The sequence below is a fragment of the Mandrillus leucophaeus genome, unplaced genomic scaffold (assembly GCF_000951045.1).
Source record: "Mandrillus leucophaeus isolate KB7577 unplaced genomic scaffold, Mleu.le_1.0 Scaffold2, whole genome shotgun sequence".
Lineage (NCBI taxonomy): Eukaryota > Metazoa > Chordata > Mammalia > Primates > Cercopithecidae > Mandrillus > Mandrillus leucophaeus.
Window position 1 is genome coordinate 3,922,643 of NW_012102031.1, and position 8,384 is coordinate 3,931,026.

The 8,384-nt window shown below is 44.2% G+C and overlaps 1 protein-coding gene across 1 annotated transcript in view; it reads right to left on the bottom strand.

The window, feature by feature from the left end:
- APOBEC3F (apolipoprotein B mRNA editing enzyme, catalytic polypeptide-like 3F) overlaps positions 1-8,384 on the bottom strand; it is a 56,096-nt gene that overhangs the window by 13,437 nt on the left and 34,275 nt on the right. The window lies entirely within an intron of this gene.

Consider the following 8,384-nt stretch of genomic DNA (forward strand, 5'->3'; position numbering starts at 1 on the left):
TGTGACAGTCAGGAGTTCGAGACCAACCTGGCCAATATGGTAAGACCTCGTCTCTATTAAAACTACAAAAATTAGCCAGGCGTGGTGGCGGGTGCCTGTAATTCCAGCTACTTGGGAGACTGAATCAGGAGAACCACTTGAACCTGGTAGGTGGAGGTTGCAGTGAGCTGAGATCATGCCACAGCGCTCCAGCCTGGGAGACAGAGTGAGAGTCCATCACAAAAACAAACAAACAACAACAACAACAACAAAAAACTAAAAAAAACCCAACCATATAATCCTTCCTGACGTTGTGGTGGAGACAACATTTAAATGTACTACAATTAAACCTGTATTAAGGGAGGAGACCACCCCTCACATTGTCTTATGCCCAATTTCTGCCTCCAAAGAAAGAAAAAGTAAAAACTAGAAGGCAGAAATGAAATCCACAAGCAGACAGCCCGGCACCACACCCTGGGCCTGGTAGTTAAAGATCGACCCCTGACCTAATCAGTTATGTTTTCTATAGATTACAGACATTGTATAGAAAAACACTGTGAAAATCCCTATCCTGTTTTGTTCCAATCTAATTACCAGTCCATGCAGCCCCCGCCAGTCACGTACCTCCTGCTTGCTCAATCAATCACGACCCTCTCATGCACACCCCCTTAGAGTTGTGAGCCCTTAAAAGGGACAGGAATTGCTCACTCAGGGAGCTCGGCTCTTGGGACAGGAGTCTTGCCGAAGCCCCCGGCCGAATAAAGCCGTTCCTTCTTTAACTCAGTGTCTGAGGAGTTTTGTCTGCAACTCGTCCTGCTACATTTCTTGGTTCCCTGACCGAGAAGCGAGGTGACTGGCGATGGTCAAGGCAGCTCCTTAGGCGACTTAAGCCTGCCCTGTAGAACATCCCTGTGGGGGGACTCCAACCAGCCTGAGCGACGCGGACCCTGAGAGTGCTCCCCGGTAGGCATTTGCCCCCATGGGAAGCCTCGCCAGAGCAGTGTGCGGCAGGCCCCCATGGAGGATCAACGCAGTGGCCGAACACCGGGAAGGAATGGGCACTTGGCGTCTGGACATCTAAAACATGGTAAGAGTAGTCTTTGAAACTTGCCCACTCCGTTTGTGTGGAAGCATGGGCTGATCATTCGTGGCATGCCTTTATCGGCACTTTGGTTTTGGTTTTGACTTAGTTTGAATTGCTTGACAGGACTGGTCTTGGGAACTTGCCCACTCCATTTGAGTGGAAGCGTGGCCCGATCACCCACGGCGTGCCTTTATCGGCACTTTGGTTTTGGTTTTGACTTGGTTTGAATTGCTTGACAGGACTGGTCTTGGGAACTTGCCTACTCCATTTGAGTGGAAGCGTGGCCTGATCACACATGGTGTGCCTGTACCAGCACTTTGGTTTTTGTTTTTGACTTGACTTGTCTTGCTTGATACTTTGGTTTTGGTTTTGACCTGGCTTGGATTTCTGGATACTCTGATTTTGGTTTTGGTTTTGATTTTGATTTTGGTTTGATGCAAACTGCAAAAGTTTGTGTGTGTCCTTTTTACCCATTCTTTGTTTTGTGGTGTGTGTGTGGTGTGAGCATGGTGTTTTGTCTCGAAGAAGCATAGGTCAGGCACAAATAAGCCCACCCCACTAGGAACTATGTTCAAAATTTTCAAAAAAGAATTTAAGGGAGACTATGAAGTACTATGACACCAGGAAAACATAAAACTTTGTGTAAGATAGATTGGCCAACATTAGAGGTAGGTTGGCCATTAGAAGGAAGCCTGGACAGGTCCCTTGTTTCAAAGGTAATAGCACAAGGTAACCTGTAAGCCAGGGAACCCAGGCCAGTTCCTGTACATAGACATTTGGTTACAGCTGGTTTTAGACCCCCTGCCCCAACACACAGTGGTTGAGAGAAAACCAGCATAAGCGGCTGGCGGAGGCAAGGAAAGACCAGCAGAAAGAGAGAGAGGAAAAGAGGCAAAGAGAGAGAGGAAGAGACAGAGAGGAAGAGACAGACAAAGAGGGAGTCAAGGAGAGAGAGAGAGAGAAAGAGAGGCAGAGAGAGAGAGAAGAAGAGACAGAGGCAAAAGGAAAGTCAAAGAGAGAGAGACAAAAAGAGAAAGAGAGAGATATACAAGTAGTTAAGAAAAAAAAAGTGTATTCTATTCCTTTAAAAGCCAAGGTAAATTTAAAACCTATAATTGATAACTGAAGGTATTCTCTGTAACCTTATAACACTCCAATACCACTTTGTTGTCAGTGTAAACAAGAGCATATCCTGAAAGCACTGAGGCCTTTCTATCAAAAATCCTTAACCCAGTAACCAAAAATGCATTCAATCTGTAGTGGCAACTGCTTTGTTAACAAACAAACAAACAAAAAAGGTGAAAAAAAAAAAAAACTTTTAGAGGAAACCTCATTGTAAGCACACCTCACCAGTTCAGAAGTATCCTAAGGAAAAAAAAAAAAAAAGGAAAAAAAAGGGGGGGCAGAATTTATATAAAAAGAATATTCTATTGTAAATGCTTGTCCTGAAATAAGTTAACTGGTTGTTTAAAGAAAGAAATGTTTGTTAAAAGTCAGAAAGTTAAGACATGTCGAAAAATTGCCTGTAAAAGCTGTGAAAGGAAAAAAACAAAAGGTTATTAAAAAATGTGTGTTAAAAAAGAATGTATGCAAAACATGTTGTATAATTTAAAAGTAAGTAGGCCTCCAATTTAAAAGTAAGTAGGCCTCCTGAATGTAAAACTATTGAGAAAAAAAAAAAGTTTATGTGCAAGGTGTATAAGAAAAGTAAAATATACCTTTAGTAAAAGGATTATAAGGAGGCATAAGAAAGTACATTTTTACCTACATTAAAAAGTTTAAAAAAATGATTGTTTTGAAGGTTTAAGCAAGTTTTAAAATGTTAACTGTAAAGAAAATTCTATGTGTAAACACATTAGCTAAAGTTAAAGAAGTATCATCCAGTTTTTCTGTGAACTGGACATTAAAGTAAAAGCATAACAGGTTTTTCTTAAAGCACCAACCTGCTCTTTAGCAAAAATTATAAAACGTTAAAAAGAGTCTATAAAATCTTACCTTAGAGTCAAACATTAAAAATTAGATAAATATGTCTACAAGGTTTTATTAAAATTAGATTTAACATTAATAACACACTACTATAAAATAAAATTTAGCTTATCTGGTATAAAAATCACATGAGAAGCATTGTTAAATGTAAAATGGTATTTGGCTTTCTTTGGTTTAAAAACTAATAAAAATAGGTGCTAAAGGAAATTTCTCAGTAAAAAGGCACTAAGGACTATAAAGTCTACTGCCAACTTCCCCACATTTAAAACAAAAGGTCAATTTCTTAGCAATTATATACTTGGTTTATCTTCCATTTCCTTTCTCTCAAAAACCAAAAGTCTTTTACCACATGTGCCACCCCTAGAATTTCCGGTAAACCAGCACCAGCCTGAAGATCACATTCTCATCAAAAGGTGCAAAGAAGAAAAACTCGAGCCAGCCTGGGAAGAACCCTATCTTGTGCTGGTAACCACCAAGACTGCTGTTCATACAGCAAAAAAGGATGGACTCATCACACCCGAATCAAGAAAGCACTACCCCCTCCAGAGTCGTGGGCCATAGTCCCAGAGGAAAACCCTACCAAACTAAAGCTAAGAAAAATCTAACTCTTTTCATCTATTCTATTACTCTTTCTTCTTTCCTCATTCTATTGCTGACCATCTAGTTATTAACATAACCAAGTCAATTTCACCTCAAACTATTGCATTTAATGCTGGCCTTGTTATACCCTGTGAGGACTTGACATGTCAAAGACAGTTTTCTATTTCAGAAAAGTACTTCTGTCCCTCCTGACTCTCTTCAGACTGGGCATTAGTAAACTAGGACCATTTAATCCAGGGAGATTTCGATAAAGACCCCAGTGCCAACCAAGAGTCCTGCCCTCTGATGTAGAGCTTTCATGCCATAGTTGGTCCAACATTCTGTGGACCACTAAAGAGCAGGATGGACTGCCCCAACCAGTTTTGTAATTTCCTAAAACCATACATTCATTTTACTACAGGATCATAGAAGTTAAAGACTTAAAACAAACTTTAGCACTTAAGACAGGATACCAAGATGCAAGTAGCTGGTTAAAATGGATAAAATATTCCATCTGCACATTAAACAAAAGCAATTGTTATGCTTGTGCACATGGCAGGCCAGAGGCCCAGATGGTCCCCTTTCCACTAAGGTGGTCCTCCAGTCGACCAGGTGTGGGCTGCATGGTAGCCCTTTTCCAAGATTCTACAGCCTGGAGTAATAAGTCGTGCCAAGCTCTCTCTGTTATATCTCAAAGTCCGGCACCCTGGGGGTCAGCCCCTGAGGGCCATCCAGCCTCCTTCTCCCAACACTAAGTGCACTTCATGTCTCTCACAACAGGGGTAAAACTTAGTGTTCCTTGGAGACCTGAAAGGATGCAGTGAGCTTAAGAATTTTCAAGAGCTTATCAATCAGTCAGCCCTTGTTCATCCCCCAGCAGATGTGTGGTGGTATTGTGGTGGACCTTTACTGGGCACTCTGCCAAATAACTGGAGTGGCACTTGTACTTCAGTCCAATTGGTTATCTCTTTCATCCTGGTATTTCATCAACCAGAAGGAAAAAAATAAGACATCATAAAGCAAGAGAAGCCCCTGATGGGTCTTTCGACTCTGATGTCTATTTAGACACAATTGGAGTCCCACAAGGAATACCAGATCAATTTAAAGCTTGAAATCAAATAGCTGCAGGATTTGAGTCAATATTTTGGTTGGTGACAGTTAATAAAAATGTAGATTAGATAAACTACATCTATTACAACCAACAGCAATGAACTTTTCATGAGTTAAAAGAAAAACTCATGTTGGCCCCAGCCCTGAGGCTACCTGACTTGGCAAAACTATTTACACTCTATGTGTCAGAAAGAGAAAAAATGACAGTTGGAGTTTTAACCCAGACTGTGGGGCCCTGGCCAAGTCCTATCTCTCAAAACATCTAGACACGGTTTCCAAAGGCTGGCTCCCAGGTCTAAGGGCCCTAGCAGCAAAGGCCCTGTTAGCACAAGAAGCAGGTGAACTAACCCTTAGGCAAAACCTGAATATAAAGGCCCCCTATGCTGTGGTAACTTTAATTACTACCAAAGGACATCATTGGTTAGCAAATGCTAGATTAAGCAAGTACCAAAGCTTGCTATGTGAAAATCCTCACATAACCATTGAAGTTAGCAACACCCTAAACCCCACCACCTTTCTCCCGGTGTCAGAGAGCCCAGTTGAACATAACTGTGTAGAGGTTTTGGACTCAGTTTATTCTAGCAGGCCCAACCTCCGAGACCATCCTTAAACATCAGTAGACTGCAAGCGGTACGTGGACGGGAGCAGCTTCGCCAACCCCTGCAAAGTGACTCTGAAGAAGACGACAAGCCCTGCTCCAGTCACACCCGGAAGCTGACTGGTCCATGCATGGCCAAAGCATAAGGAAATTCATCGCGGGACTCATTTTCCTTAAAATTTGGGCTTTTGCAGTAATGACTTCAACTGACCTTCCTCAGACTGAGGACTGTTCCCAGTGTGTACATCAAGTCACTGAGGTAGGACAAAAGGTTGCTATGGTCTTATTATTTTATGGTAGGCCCTGCTTACTCAATCAATCATGACCCTCTCACACGTACCCCCTTAGAGTTGTGAGCCCTTAAAAGGGACAGGAATTGCTCACTCAGAAGGCTCGGCTCTTGAGACAGGAGTCTTGCCAATGCCCCCGGCCGAATAAACCCCTTCCTTCTTTAACTTGGTGTCTGAGGAGGAGTTTTGTCTGTGGCTCATCCTGTTACAGTATGTCAAAAGGTCCTGTCAGGCCTCTGAGCCAAAGCTAAGCCATCATGTCCCCTGTGACCTGCACAGCCACATCCACTGCCTTAACTGATGACATTCCACCACAAAAGAAGTGAAAATGGCCTGTTCCTGCCTTAACTGATGACATTACCTTGTGAAATTCCTGGCTCATCCTGGCTCAAAAGCTCCGCCACTGAGCACCTTGTGACCCCCACCCCTGCCCGCCAGAGAACAACCCCCTTTGACTGTCATTTTCCTTTCCCTACCCAAATCCTATAAAGCAGCCCCACCCGTATCTCCCTTCACTGACTCTCTTTCGGACTCAGCCCGCCTGCACCCAGTGATTAAAAAGCTTTATTGCTCACACAAAGCCTGTTTGGTGATCTCTTCACACGGACACGCGTGAAAGGTCCTTTCAGGACATGAAGGCACTGAAATTTGCCATGTCTGTAAACCACACAGAACCAGTCCGTGATCTATGGTCTGTGGTCCATGGTCTTCTGATCTGGAGAAAGTCACTGAAATCAGTGTCTTGTGCAGGGAAAGCAGGAATGAGGGCTGTGGAGCAGGGGCTCTGTGGCTCCGTGACAGGACGCTGGATGAGCTGTGATTGTTTTCATCTTTATCTGGAGGCAGTGCTTGTTTAGCTGCTAGAGCAAAAGAAAAACTCTGTGGCAGGCAGAACAGAGTTTACTGTTGAAGTGTGGGCTGTGTGACCTCACCCTTGCCTGGCACGGCGAGGTCCTGGTTGTGATTTGGTATCTTATTGGCATGAAGAGTCTGTTCTGGTTCTGCCCGTCTTACGATTCTGTTTTAACATTACCACTGGTCAGTTGTGTCTAAACTGAGTGTATCTCTCTGATCCACCTGGCATTCACTCCATTTCCTCATATTTCGTTCTTTCCTGTTCCTCACCCTGGTCACACTTGACTTATCACCCTTTACCCCAAAATCTTTCTTCAGTTTAATCTCTCCCACACTGCCCCTAATCCCACTCAAACCAGCCCTGAGAAACATCACCCATTATCTCTCCATACCACCCTGAAAAATTTTCACTGCCCCAACACTTCACCACTATTTTGTTTTATTTTTCTTATTAATGTAAGAAGACAGGAATGTCAGGCCTCTGAACCCAAGCCTGCAGGTATACATCCAGATGGCCTGAGGCAGCTGAAGAACCACAAAAGAAGTGAAAATGGCCGGCTAATTTTTTGTATTTTAAATAGAGACAGGGTTTCACTATGTTGGCCAGGCTAGTCTCGAACTCCTGACCGCATGATCCACCCACCTCAGCCTCCCAAAGTGCTGGGATTACAGGCATGAGCCACTGCGCCCAGCTCCTGTATTTCTTAAATATATTTGATTGATAGCTCTTGCCTCTCTAAAATATATAAAACCAAGCTGCACCCCCACCACCTTGGGCACATGTTCTCAGGACCTCCTGAGTGCTGTGTCACGGGCCATGGTCACTCGTATTTGGCTCAGAACACATCTCTTCAATATTTTACAGAGTTTGACTCTTTTTGTTGACAGGCCCAAGACCCAGGTGCCCACTCCCTGTTTCCTCTGAGGGCCCGAGCTTCTGGTTCTCTAGCCCCTCTGGTTCCTGGTTGCCCTTCTACTTTCTGTTCTGCTTTCTCGAAAAGCTCTGGGCATCTCAAGCCTCCATGTAGTACCCAATTCTACTTTTTACTGAAAATCTTACTTAAACACCAACTTGATCACTGAGTGTTTTCTTGGCTGTATCTCCATCACATTCCCTGGGCTGTTTCCTAGACCAAAGCTGCACTGCTGGGAGGGATTTGAGAAGGGAGGGGCATGAGCAGGAGGGAGGGCTGGGTGCTGTTGGGTGCAGGAGGAATGCGATGGGTGGAGCACACAGGAAGGTCTGGGTGGAGGGGCTGTGAGGGTCAGGTCAGGACTCCCCTGGGAGACAGACACACAGGACAGGAACCCCTGCACTCCCCACTCAGGCCCACCCACAATGACTATGGCTTGTTGCCATGTCTCCCTGTTTCTCCCAAAAATCAATATAGTGAAACCCTAATCCCTCTACCTCAATGTGTGCTTGTATTTGGAGACAGGTCCTTTTCAACAGATGATTAATTAATTCATTAATTAATGTTTTTGGAGACAAAGTCTCACTCTGTCATCCAAGCTGGAGTGCAGTGGCACCATCTCAGCTCTCTGCAACCTCTGCCTCCTGGTTCAAGTGATTCAAGCCTCAGCCTCCCGAGTAGCTGGGATTCCAGGTGTCCACCACCACACCCAGCTACTTTTTGTATTTTTAGTAGAGATAGGGTTTTGCCATGTTGGCCAGGCTGGTCTTGAACTCCTGACCTCAGGTGATCCGCCCACCTTGGCCTCCCAAAGTGCTGGGATTACAGGCGTGAGCCACTGCCCCCAGCCAACGGATGATTAATTTATTTTTATTTATTTTTTTGAGATGCAGTTTCATTCTGTCTTCCAGTAGGAGTGCAATGCCATGATCTTGGCTCACTGCAACCTCTGCCTCCCAAGTTCCAGTGATTCTCCTGCCTCAGCCTCT